The sequence below is a fragment of the Ictidomys tridecemlineatus genome, chromosome 7 (genome assembly GCF_052094955.1).
Source record: "Ictidomys tridecemlineatus isolate mIctTri1 chromosome 7, mIctTri1.hap1, whole genome shotgun sequence".
Classification (NCBI taxonomy): Eukaryota; Metazoa; Chordata; class Mammalia; order Rodentia; family Sciuridae; genus Ictidomys; species Ictidomys tridecemlineatus.
In genome coordinates this window covers 174,379,394-174,392,176 of record NC_135483.1, presented here as the reverse complement: position 1 = coordinate 174,392,176, position 12,783 = coordinate 174,379,394, and the positions used below count along the sequence as shown (strand labels likewise).

Genomic DNA, 12,783 nt, shown 5'->3' with positions numbered 1-12,783 from the left:
TTAAGCTATGTTACAAGTGGACAGTATATTCAACTACTTACCACTAGTCTGGAATCTATCCTGACTCTTTGAGAGAAATTGTCCTTCAATGTGTATCTGTAAAAAGAAGGTTCCCTTCTTAGAGACATAAAGAGGAGCATCCACTCATTAGCTTTTACAATTCTTTGAATCATCTCCATGTAAAATCACAAAGATTCAAACCAACTATGGGTTTTAACATTTAACCTCTACTTGTTTTATTACTGGATACTAGTGGGAGAAGAAGGTTGCCAAATTGTTTACTACTGCAACCTAAAGAAACTTGGACCTGCTTAATTCCTAGCTCATGCACAGCTGCATCAAGGGAGAATCAAGTAGTAAAAGAGATTAACCTTAATGTCTATACTGCAGCAATTGGATAGAAAGAGGGTCTAGAGACTTATTCTTCAATGAACATGCACTACTTTAGGAAATATAATAAGTCAGGGATTCCCCAAGAAAGCAAATCAAGGCATTTCTTTTTAGCTCTAAAAATAAAATTATAGGTATAACAGATGTGAAAGTACTTTGAAAAAAGTAGATGAAATGCTAGAAAAATGTGAAGGTTTATGATGGAAACAATCTTCCCAAAGCCTCCCCAATTACTACATTATATTTTAGGTTCATAAAATTGGTAGCAACAACATACAACACTGAGCAAGAGTGTGCTAGTAAGGATGACTTAAGAGTGATAAGTATTATAATTAGGAATTAGCATATTTTGATAGGATTACCTAAATTTATTTTTTTAATGTTTTTTTATTTGGGATTCTTGAAAATTATATTTTTCCCTTTGGAGAACAGAGATTAATGTAGGTTAATTCTATTTGCATCTGGCTGAGTGTTCTAAGACTGCTCCTGTGGGTTTAGGGATCAATCACAGATGAATTAACACAAAGCCCTTCTCTGCTGGCACTATGCTCATTTCTGACTACTTACCCTAGGTAAGGGTTACAACTCCCTTCTCTGTGAAAAAGAAATAAAGCACAAAAGAAAGGCTTCTGCTTCCACTTTAGAATTCTTTGTTCTTTATTTTTGGCACCTATTAGCTTATTCAGGAAAACAGGAGTTTTTTTTTCCATGTATTCTTCTTGTTATTTCCTAAGAAATGTATCAATAGATTGAGGAATCTATATACAGAAGTCTCAAAACGGTCTTATATGCCTGAAGCATCTGGAAGACAAAATTAATGCAAAATTGGAATTCATTTATCCTCTTGCTTACATATACCAAATTGCTTAGGGGTTTAATCAACTACTACTTGTCTTGTAGTTTTCCCAAAAGTCACTTATTACTATGTAGATGAATCAGGACTCTTTCTCTTTAGGCATGAGCCTTCACCTTAGGAGGTGGCAAGGGATTAAAGTGAGTGAGCAAATATAGATGTCTCTTTTGTGGGAGGAAGGGAGGGTGATGGCTATGCTAACTCCATTTTAACAATGTTTGCTGCAACCTAAGTGTCTTTAGAAAAGATCTATTAACAGTAAGCCCTGCTATAAAGAAGGTCCCACTGATCTAGCACAGCAGGTGAACCATCCCGTAGCTGTGCTCATTGAAGTGTGATTTCCAAACCCACCTGATGACCTGTGGAAATTGCAAAATCTTGGGTCCCACCCCAGACCTACTGGGGATGGGGCTTCTGTTTTACCAAACCCTGTGGTTATTGCCAATGTCTACTAATGTTTGAGAACAACTGCTCTCTTGAGAAACCATCTTCCTTTCTTTTAATATTTCTATACAAATGCTTTTAATGAGGTTAATTTATGTTCTTGCATCCTTTAATATTACAACTTTCATTTAAATAAATATTCAACTTTTATCTTATTATGATTCTATTCACACGGTTATCTTCTAAACCATGTTCCATGATTATATTTCCGTTCTGTTTTTTCCAATTTCCTGGAGCTAATTATTTCCCTTTTCACTTTCTTCATTTCCTTTGTTTGATCACCAATTCTTCCCAAATCATCTAACAGAATCAGAAATTACCCTAAACACTCCGCCACTGCATACATCTACCTCTGCCCCTTGCTGTTCTCTAGAAAAGCTCCCTCCTGGAGTCCCTCAGCTCTTATTAGTCTCACCATTTTCTGAGCCTTAGACACAGCTTTCAGTCTAGATGTTCCTTTGTCTTCTCTGGATGGATTTCACTTATTCCGTATGCATGATGACCTTCCTCTCTTGATTAACTCTTTTCTTTTTCACCTCTCTGATAAAAGCTGAATGCAAACTAATGTTTTTGCAATTTGTTTACGGGGAATTATTTTCTTCTACTCTTAAATTTGAAAATTGGTGATTGTTGTTGTTGTTGTCATGTTTTTAAAAAAAAAAAAAAAAACTACTAAAAATGCCATAGAAGTCCTGCATTTGTCTAACGATGGGATTTTACTGTTGAAGAATCTGATCCAGTAGAAACCCATTTGTGTTATTAGAGAACCCTCCAGAGTCAATGTTTATATGTCTTTTCTTTCTTTCTTCCCCCTGGGATTGAGGATCAAACCAAGGGCCTCACACATACTAGTCAAGTGCTGTACCACTGAGCTACCTCCCCAGAATTTATTTGTCTTTTTTATGGGCTCTTACATTTCAATTAAAATAATATTTAATTTTTTTATTATGGAAAAGAGAGGAAAGTGGTGAATTTATGTCCGACTACTAACCAGTGTTACTGGATCAAGCAGCTGTTAGAGACAAGGGAACTTGGTCATTCAAAAGATTTTTACCTCTGAGTACTGTGACTTTCCCAGACCTCTACTAGGTTAAGATTCCCTAATCTGGAGCTCTTCTAGTTCACTTTACCCACAAAAAGCTTTCATGTTCCACCAATCTCTCTGTTTTCTGCCTAGCATCTCACATGGGATGTCAGAGATAGATAAATTGTGACCCCAAGTTTTGAGATTTTTCTGGAATTCTGCATTACAAAAAAAAACCTTCTTATTGTTGTTTTTTTCTGTTGGAGTCCTTGCATTCAGTTTCCTCTCCTCTGCAAATTTTAAGTCTATAGCTTGTTGATACATGGCATAAGAAGAATAAAATGTCCAAGATATTTAAAAGGGGGAGACTGACAGAGAGTGAGGACCAGACGGTAGGCTAGAGGAATGAAGACATCAGAGATGAAAGCCAGTTTTCTCACTTAGGTATCTGCGTTTTCCTCAGTGGACAGTTTTGGAATATATGTTGTGCCTGCAGGTCTTGAATGTGAACATGTCTCGTAGTAAGCTATGTATGCTGATGTCCAGAAAGCAATTTGGTAGAGACAAAAGAAGATATGGTACATACTAAGAAATGGATGTTCTGATATATATATATATATATATATATATATATATATATATATATATATGGAAGTGGCTAAAAAATGATAACAAGTAGAAAATTGAGAAAATTTTTTGAGATAAAAAGTTTATAAAGGAAACACTGTTTATAGATCCCTAGAAGCAAATCGGTTTAGATGTCCAAGAGATTTGATTAGGGAATATCAGTAAAGGACAAAGGAAAGTGAGAAGAAGTAGGAAGGAAGAATTTTCACCAAGAGGTGAAGCTGACATCTATGAAACGTGAGTGAGAAGAAAGGTCTATTCTCAGACTGAGCTGCACCACTCAGAAATTTTTGACTATGGAGGTCCCTTGGCCAAGGTTATTCTTAGTCATTGATTAGGATTATCCAAAGAGGAGTATGGACTTGGTATAAATGTGGTGCAAATCTAAAGGTATAGCAACTACGGCTGTCAACCATTTTTGCTTCTCAAAGCTGAAATTATTGAAGAAGCTCTGAAAGACAAAGCTTAGAACTATGAGAGATCCCAGGGGGGAAAATGGTGCTACCAAAGCCACAGAGAGGAAGTTATATGTCATTTATTCATAATTTTTTTTCTGGGAAGAGAAATGATAGATAAATTATCTTAAAATTACAAATTCAAAACTAAGACTCTACCATGTAAAATCTGTAGTTAATAGTCATGTGCAAAACTGTGCATAATTGGAGGCAACATTAATACTGGAAAGAATATAGTTCTGGAGAAGGTGATGAATTGGCTTTAAAGTTTTGAACCATTTATAATTTTCAAATATGCACTTTGAGTTGATTTGAAATATTTCATACTTGAGTTTCCTAATGGAGTTAATTAATCATAGCTGATTTCACTGCAAGCACAGCACCAATGAGAAACAACGTAGCCACAGCATAAATGGAAATCAAGGTGCATCACTCCTATGTATTTAGTGATGAGGAAGAGACTTTTCCCCAAGGCTTCATTTTGACTTTGTTAATATGCCGTATTCCAATATAGTTGGAAACTCAGTTATGACTATAGAGTCTCAATTTATATACTGCTTTCTTTGGGAATTTTAAAATCATCATATATTTTTATTGTTCTATTGAACTTACTTTGGGAAGCTGAAAAAAAATAATGGCTCCACATTAAAAAATCCTCACCTGGGTGCATGTAACTTAACAAATGGCCCAGAAGTATGGGTCCACTTCATAAGAACTTGCAATATATTCACCATATAAACATAGCATAGAAATAGATTTTAAGAACTAAACAATAGCTGGGAAGAATGGCACACATCTGTAACCCCAGTGGCTTGGGAGACCTAAGCAGAAGGATTGTGAGTTCAAAGGCAGCCTCAGCAAAAGCAAGGTGCTAAGCAACTCAGTTAGACCCTGTCTCTAATACAATACAAAATAGGTCTGGAGATGTGGTTTAGTGGTTGAGTGCCCCTGAGTTCAATCTCTGGTACACCCTACCCCCACACACACAAAAAAAAGAAGTTAAAATTAAATGTTTTGTTTTCTCAAATTGATTCATGTCTCAAATCTAATTTTTGCCACCAGCTCTGATTGTGAAGTATGAGACAACACCCTGTCTTGAGCCATCCATGGGCTACATGTGTGAGCTATGCACATTTGAGTGATTGGTCTGGCGTTGCACACTGAATGGGCTGTGTGAAGTAAGTGTGCCTTTCCTTTTGCACTGTCTGTGATCCCACAGAGCACCTGAGATGGGTGTGACTTGCCAAGATGTCAATGAATCTGCTGACCACAAGACATCACAAAGCAAGACTCCACTTTCGAAACCCTATCCCTTGCCTTCTTTGGGTGGAATATTCTATAGAATGTCTTTTCCCTAATAAATAGAGGGATTCTGGTTGAACTCTCTCTCTTGCCCTCTTTCCAGTGCTGTCCAGCCTGGGGCTGACCCTTAAGGTAGCAGAGCCTTCCTGCCCTGGATCTCAGAAACTCATGTTCGTGTTTTGCATGGTTTCCTCACTGTCATTGCTGCCGCCAGCTCCTTTAAACCCAGCTTATCTGTGAGCGGAGCCAGCTGGCTGGAGCACTCCTTTCTAGACATGAGGTGGGTGTTCCAGAGATGGTCAACGAACTGTTTCCTAGTTTTAAAACGATTTAACCTCAATCTGTTAAATTTCTTCATGGTACTGGGACTGAAGCCAGAGGCATTCTAATGCTCTACTACATCTCCAGTTCTTTAAAAATATTGTTCTTTTAACTTTTTGATTTTGAGATAGGTTCTTTCTAAATTGCAAGACTGACCTTGAACTTGGTATCCTCCCTGCATCAGCCTCCAAAGTAGATGGGTTTATAGGTGCATAACACCTCACCTGGTTCAACGATGCTAGGTTTCTATAATTTAATCATCAATATTTCTTTTTGGTGTTGTTTTGGGTTATTAAAATCCAGTTCTAACTTGGAGCACAAAGTCTTTCTGTGTTTGACCAAGTGTCTAATAAGTTTTGATATTTTTCTTTAGAAACCTAAATGGAAGCATGGTGACATAGAAGTCTTAATAAAATTAAAACTGCTTCCTTAGATACTTGATCAGACATGCCAGCAACCAGTTCTAACAGATCTTGTGTATGAAGTAGGTATGTGTTGAAAAACATCTGAAAGGAAAGAACTGGGTCCTTACATCACTATAATGAGACAACTGGCTGGCATTCATTTCCCTGGGTTTAAACAGGCATGATTTAACAATCACTGATTAAACAGAATGATATTTAAAACACATCTAGAATATGTTCACTGTTTAGAACAGAAAAAAAATGTATGATTGGTATCTAAAAGGAGAATAATTATAAAGATAAGTTGACTCTCTAATATCTCCACTACTTAAGAACAGCTAAGTAACTGAGTATGAAAACTTTGTGTGCATATACACACACACAGATATGTGTAATAGAGAAAAGTTGCATGGTGTCTACTTATGTGTGTATAAATACACATAAACATCCTGTGATGATTAATATATGTTTCTGCAAATATGTGACCAGATATTTTATTAAATATAATTCTAGGTGTGTTCTTGAGAGTGTCTATGGATGAGATGAGTGTCTATGGCATTTGAGTTCACAGACTGATTAAAGCATTTTTTTTTTCCCTAATGTGGATGGGCCTAATCCAATTACTAAAGGCCTAGAAAAAGCAAAAGAAATAATTACTTCTCTCCTCTCTCCTCTCTCTTTGACTCTCTATAAGCTGGGACATTGATCTTCTCCTGTCTTTGGAAGCAGACTTGGACTGGAACTCAGACTATCAGCTATCCTGATTGAATTTGAACTGGTACAATGCTATTGGCTCTCTAAGAGTTCCAGTTTGCTGACTACAGATCTTGTGACTTCTTTGTTTCTGTAATTCACATGAATCAGCTCCTATTGATTATGTTTCTATGGAGAACCCTGACCAAGACTCGTGAGCACATGCATGTACACATATGCACACAAACACACACAGCATAAATATCATTCTAGACTTCACAGCAGAGTTTTGAATCTTAAAATATGGTTAAGCATTATTGCTTGCTTATTCCGGTTTTGGTCCTGGAAGAGCTTCAAAATCTTAAAGTAGAAAATAATTATTTCTGTTATAATTGTGAGATGTATGAAATTAGTGCTTTTAGGGACATATGCAATGATGAAAACAATTGAATTCATTAAGCCTCAGTGAGCTTATTAAAGTGTTTACTGATCGAGTGATTTTGTGTAGAGCTGAATTCAGGTATATCTCTAGGGGTGGCATCAGTAATCCATCCGAATTTTCCATTACTGCTAACACTAAAAAAAGAGTAAGAAAAAGGTAATTAAAATTATAATTAAACTAACACTGAGAAATAACTGGAGGAGAGAGGGAGGAAGTTTATAATTTTTTCAAGTTTTCTTTTAAGAGAGGCTTTCAGATTTTCAAAGGTAAAACAGTCTTGGTTGTGTAGTATGCATTTCCTCAGGATGTCTAGACACCTCCCATAGGCCTTCCCATAGTCATCAAATTGAACGTGAAGGTTTGACTTATTTATTACTATTATTATTATTAGCAGTAGTAGTAGTAGTAGCACTGGGATTGAACCCATTGGTGCCTTATCACTTTTAATTTGTGAGATAGGATCTCACTAAGTTAACTAGAGCCTCACTAAATAGCTGATGCTAGCTTCAAACCTGCAATCCTCCTGCCTCAGTCTCTCAAGTTGCTAGGATTACAGATATGCTCCACCATGCCTGGCTAAAGTTTGATAAACTTCTAGACTTCCATGTTATTAAAATGTAAAGGGGAACGTGCAGGATAAAGTAAGTATAACAACCTTTATTGGGTAACAGAAATTGCTATGCTATTAATATAGATACATAGAACAATATATTTCTAAATACATAAATATGTTGAAGAATCACATATTAAATTTTAGTTAATAGATGTTAGTCCTTGGGTGGAGATTTGTTAGAAGTGACAAAAACTTTTACAATTTCACATGTGATTTTCTATATTCTGAATTTTCTTGTCCATTGTTCAATTGTTTTTGTTAAAAATAAATAACTCAACAAGTCTTCTGGGTCCTTCTAGGTCTTCATATTTACAAGATTTCTTTTAAGATTAAGAAGAATGGCTTCTAGCACAATTTAAAAATTTTTTGATTATTTTAAAAAAGTATATTTAAAAAAATGTTTAGCAATTATTTACCCCTTACACTGGATTTAAGGCAGGGGATTTGAAAGAATTCTCAAGAGGATTTGTTGATGAGAGTTCTCAAAATAAAGTACTCTGTTCAGGGTTTGGGAAGTGGACTGAAGGTATGGGGAGAGAAACACATCTTGAATGATGTGAAACATTCTCCCTCTTGACATCTCCAGAAGAAAGTAAGATTGTATGAGAGGTGAGTTTGCACCTCTGAGGGAATTGAAGGATGAAGGTAAGTGGCAAAGGAGCTTTCACATCTGAGTGGATGTGAAAGATCTGATATAGGGGAAAGTGGGACATTTAGCCTAGCTGGATACCAAGTGAACACAAGGAGAACTCCAATGAGAAGTACGGCTATTTAGGATGTGGAATTCCAAGAAGTCTCAAGGATTGGAGAGACAATTTAACTCTGACATTCCGCCTGGGGTGTGGAGTTGACGGAGGGGTTGTTGTCTACAGAAAGAGAATATATTAGATCCTCCTCATCCAATCAACTTCAGAAACCAGCAAAGCCTTTAAATCATACCAATAACCAGGCCCCATGCCCAGAAATTCTGATTTAAGTTACCCTGGATGGAACCCAGTTATACACATTTTGTAAAAGGTCCAGAAATTATTCTGATGTACAGTTGGGCTGAGAACCACTGTTGTCATTCATATTGACCACAATTCACAAAAGGAAGCAGGCATTAATTTAGTGAATTTATCCAAGATTTGCCATCTAATAGAACTGAACTCAAATGAGAAGCAGTTTACTCTTTTTAGGATTTCTTTTCATTGACTCTCCAGCCTCTGATTCTGCCTATTAGGGATAATGTGAATTACTCCCAGCTAATTATGACACTGAGTCTCCAGACATTAAACCAGAACCCAAGCAGAAGAGGGTTTTGTAGGCAGAAGTTACAAATTTTTAAGAGGGGGGAAAACATCACTTTCATGCACTATTGAATCACAATTCTAAAAATATTCTTCTCTTGTTTATACATGCCTCTGTGCCCTGAGAAAAACAGACAGCACAAAAGAAAGAATCAAGGTTGGTCAAGGAGTTAGCTGCCCTTTGGGGTTGACTTTAACACCCAGATCGCTGCATTTAAAATTAGGAATGCAGAGTTTTCGTGCCATGCATTTCTATGTCATTATGTTTTCACGACACGAGAGCAATTTTGATATAAAACAATATTGCTCTCAAAATGGAGTGCTGTCCTTTGGAATGAAGGCAAATGAGGATTTAGAACCCTTGCAGGTTGTACTGTCAGTACTAATTTGAGTGCTAAAGTTCTATTTGCAAACCTAAGTAAACAGGAATGTAGACAGCTTGAACAAGATGAAATTGTGATATCGCCCAAAGGAACAAGCTGATCAGGGAGAGCTCAGCATGCATTTGAATCAAGAGCATCTGTAGCAGCTTTAACTCTGCTTCATGTAGTCTGGGCTCAACCACGACAAGGGAGGCTTAACCCGTGACACCTGGGATGGAGGGCAGAGAGCCATACACTAGACATTCTGATAGCCTCTCCAGATTTTGCAGCACATGAGGGTTTGTGCTAGACAATGACTGCAGCCAATTCTTCTGCAGCTGTCCATCACAGTGGGCTCCAGCACATTCTGATTCCTGATCTCATCAGTAGCTTAATAAATATTTATTGCTTGTTTAGCAAGCACATGGTAGCAAAACTGGATTTGTACTAAATTCAAGTATAAAAACGTTTTCCTATTTAGACAGTGCACATTAAGACACGTGAAAGAATTCTTCCCCACCAAAATGATAAATACCTGCTCATAAAATCAAAAGCCTTAGAGCATAGCAGCACTCAGGGTTTTCTACTGAAACCACAGGAAGAAAAAAAAAAAACTTTTTATGTGAGGATATGAGCCCTGTGTAAATCCAGGGATGCTGTCCCAGTTAGCTGGCCTCTGCTTGAGCAGACAGTTATCTAAGGTGGCAAAGTTGTATTGTTTGGACTCATAAAGTTTCAGTCTGAAACCTGAGGATGGTGACTGAGTCCACGCACAGAGAGAGAAAGAAGAGAAGATGTGCTTTCCTACATTGACAAGGTTTGGCTTCTGGGGATGTAGGGCATTATTTCAACAACACTGATCCAGTAAAGCTAATCAAGTTGAAGAGTAAGATTCAGACTAAGTATCCAAACTCCCTGTGGGGAAAGGAAACAAAGCTGCCATACTGGCACAGGCACAAGCTAAATGAAAATCCTCTTCTCTCCTAAGGGGTCTCAAGTCTCTTTTCTCTTAGGTTATAAAGAGTAGTCTGTATCCAGAGCTGTGTGGAATACAAAAGAGTTTTCTCCACTAAGTAAAAATGTCCTCTCATGGTTAGACTATACGTTTTCTGAAGAAAAGGAATTTGCTTGGATGAATATTTTATTGTCACATCTTGATCAGTAACAGCAAATTGAAAACAAGACTTAGTGTTTGCAAATTTTAGTGATCTGACCCCAGAAAGATGAGCCTTAAGCAAAAGTATAGCAAGAATAATAATTAAGAAATACACACCCAGAAAAATATAGCGTTTTAAAAGTGCTCTGACATTATCTAAATGGATTTCTACTACATCAGAATTTGAATTCAACAAAGTTGCTTGAAAATATGATTTTTATAATTTTAGAGGATAGTTTCACATAAAAATTTTTAACAAGCTGTTTACTTTCTAAACTTCTAATGTACCGAGCCAGGAAAAGTTACCTGTCTCTTGTAAATTGTTTTCTTTCACTTATTACTTGTCTATTGTTCTAATTTCCATTCTGCTTAACTACACTTTGGAATAAGTGTATCGCATCATAATTGTTGCCACCACATTAAGTATTAATGTGAGTATTCCATGCATCCTAATATTGCATCAAAGACAGTTTAGCAATATATAATTTTAAAATAATACCTACAGTTAAAATAAAAATAAAACAATTTCATATAATGGTTACACTACACTTTATTGCAAAAACTATTGCCATAAACTATTATGTACCGCTAATTTCAAAGTATGTGTATTGCTCCCCTTATCAGAAAAGAAATGCAGAGTTGGAAGAGGAAAAAAATCCCTTACTTCTCTTCCTAATGCAAGATTATAACCAATGGGCTGAATTTTATTTTCCATTTTAAAGGTAAATCTGTTACAGGCTTTATCTTTTGTTACATACATATAAACCTAAAAAGCACATTCCATAAAATTATGTGTTATTAGTAAGTTAACTGATTTTCCATGTAATATATACTATGATACCTGCATTGTTATTTTAGAGTTCTTTAGTTTATTTAAATATCATTGCACCTTTATCAATATAACATCTTTCCTTTCAGTTCCAGTTTAAATTTTATGATTTTTCCAAAAGGTCTGATACTGAAGTTAACCTATTTGCCTTTACAGCACAATGTTTATATTTTATTTGCTTAACAAACATTTCTTCATAGATGGAGCAATTAGTTTAATAAACATCTTTATATAAAATAGTAAATAAAATTTTATTCAGTTTGATAAAACAAAATGCATTTCTCTTCTTGTTTGTTCTCTTTTGACTAATGAGAAAAAATGAGCTTTGTACTTTTGCATCAAAATGAAAAGCAATTCATTTTACATAAATATCACCTTCCATTTGTATTTATACATTTTCAAAATTAACTTGCCTTATAGATTTTTTAGCTCATTCTATTAAGATGGAAAAAAAAACATGGGTGGGACAAGAGAATACATGCAACAACACCCCCCTGTTCTACTTAGAAAAAGATTTTCTGTTTTCAGTACTGGGGATTGAACCCAGTGCCTGGAGCATATTAGGCAAGTGCTCGACCACTGAGCTACAACCCAAACCCTTAGAAGACTTTTGATGATGATCTCTTTTCCCCAATTCTGAAGATTAGAATTCTAATCTGATGAAAGTCTTTACTTTTTACTCAATTAATTTATAAATCTAATATTAGAATTATATAATTAGTGTATGTCTATAACAAAGCATGTCATTTAAGCAATATGGTTATTTGTATTTTTAGGAACTAGAAGGAACTTTCAAAAGCTTCTTCTGATACAGAATCCTTCACCTTCACCTGGAAAGGTAGGAGTGACAGCCAACTGGGACAGTGCCGGGATATCTGTCCACATTTAGTCCAATGCCTGTGGATGCCCTCACTTGTTCTCATTTGTGCCTTTAGATGTTCTCATAGCTGACATGGAGATAGTGGCAGCCTCCTTTTCAACTGCTTCAGTGTCCTGTCTATTCAAGAATAATACCAAGAAAAATAGTTTATCAACATGAATGTGTTACAGAGTCTTATTCTCATAGCTCTCAATAAAGGTCTGCCCTTTAAAATTATGGTAATTCTCATTATTTCCACATTGTTCAGTTTCTAATCCCCCCAGGAAGTATAATCCTCTCTAAAAATACCCATTTTTACCCAGCCCTATGTATATTCTACTATATTCTAGAAACCCTCATTTCTGAATTTAAATGCCTCTTTCCAAATTGGGAGCTAAGCAGATCAGGATTGAATCCATATTTATTTTATTCAGGTTGGGGAAACAAAAATGTAACTTGTGACCTACCGAGGTCTTTTATTTGGTAAATATGTGGAATCCGTTAGACTCTTTCCTAGGAATTATTCAATATCTTAAAAAATATGATGTTTTATTTCAATTTTCAAATCAAAAGATCAGAGGCATGCAAAATTAAGATCAAAGTCAATATGTAAAAAATGGTGTTAGACAATAGAACAAGGAACATAATTAGGTTTCCTTTCTTGCTGAAAAGGAAAACTCAATGATTTGTTTTTCCATATTATTTTCCTCAAAATGTAAA

The 12,783-nt window shown here is 35.9% G+C and overlaps 1 long non-coding RNA gene across 12 annotated transcripts in view; it reads right to left on the bottom strand.

Annotated features, from left to right (window-relative positions):
* The window catches only part of LOC144365620 (uncharacterized), a 158,771-nt gene that overhangs the window by 51,251 nt on the left and 94,737 nt on the right, over positions 1-12,783 (bottom strand). For 10 of the 12 annotated variants that reach the window (XR_013424285.1, XR_013424287.1, XR_013424288.1 and 7 more), the window contains one exon: positions 42-96. The exons of the other annotated variants lie outside the window; for them this stretch is intronic. This is a non-coding gene — a long non-coding RNA (uncharacterized LOC144365620). The remainder of the gene's footprint in view (positions 1-41; positions 97-12,783) is intronic. 12 annotated transcript variants of the gene reach the window in all.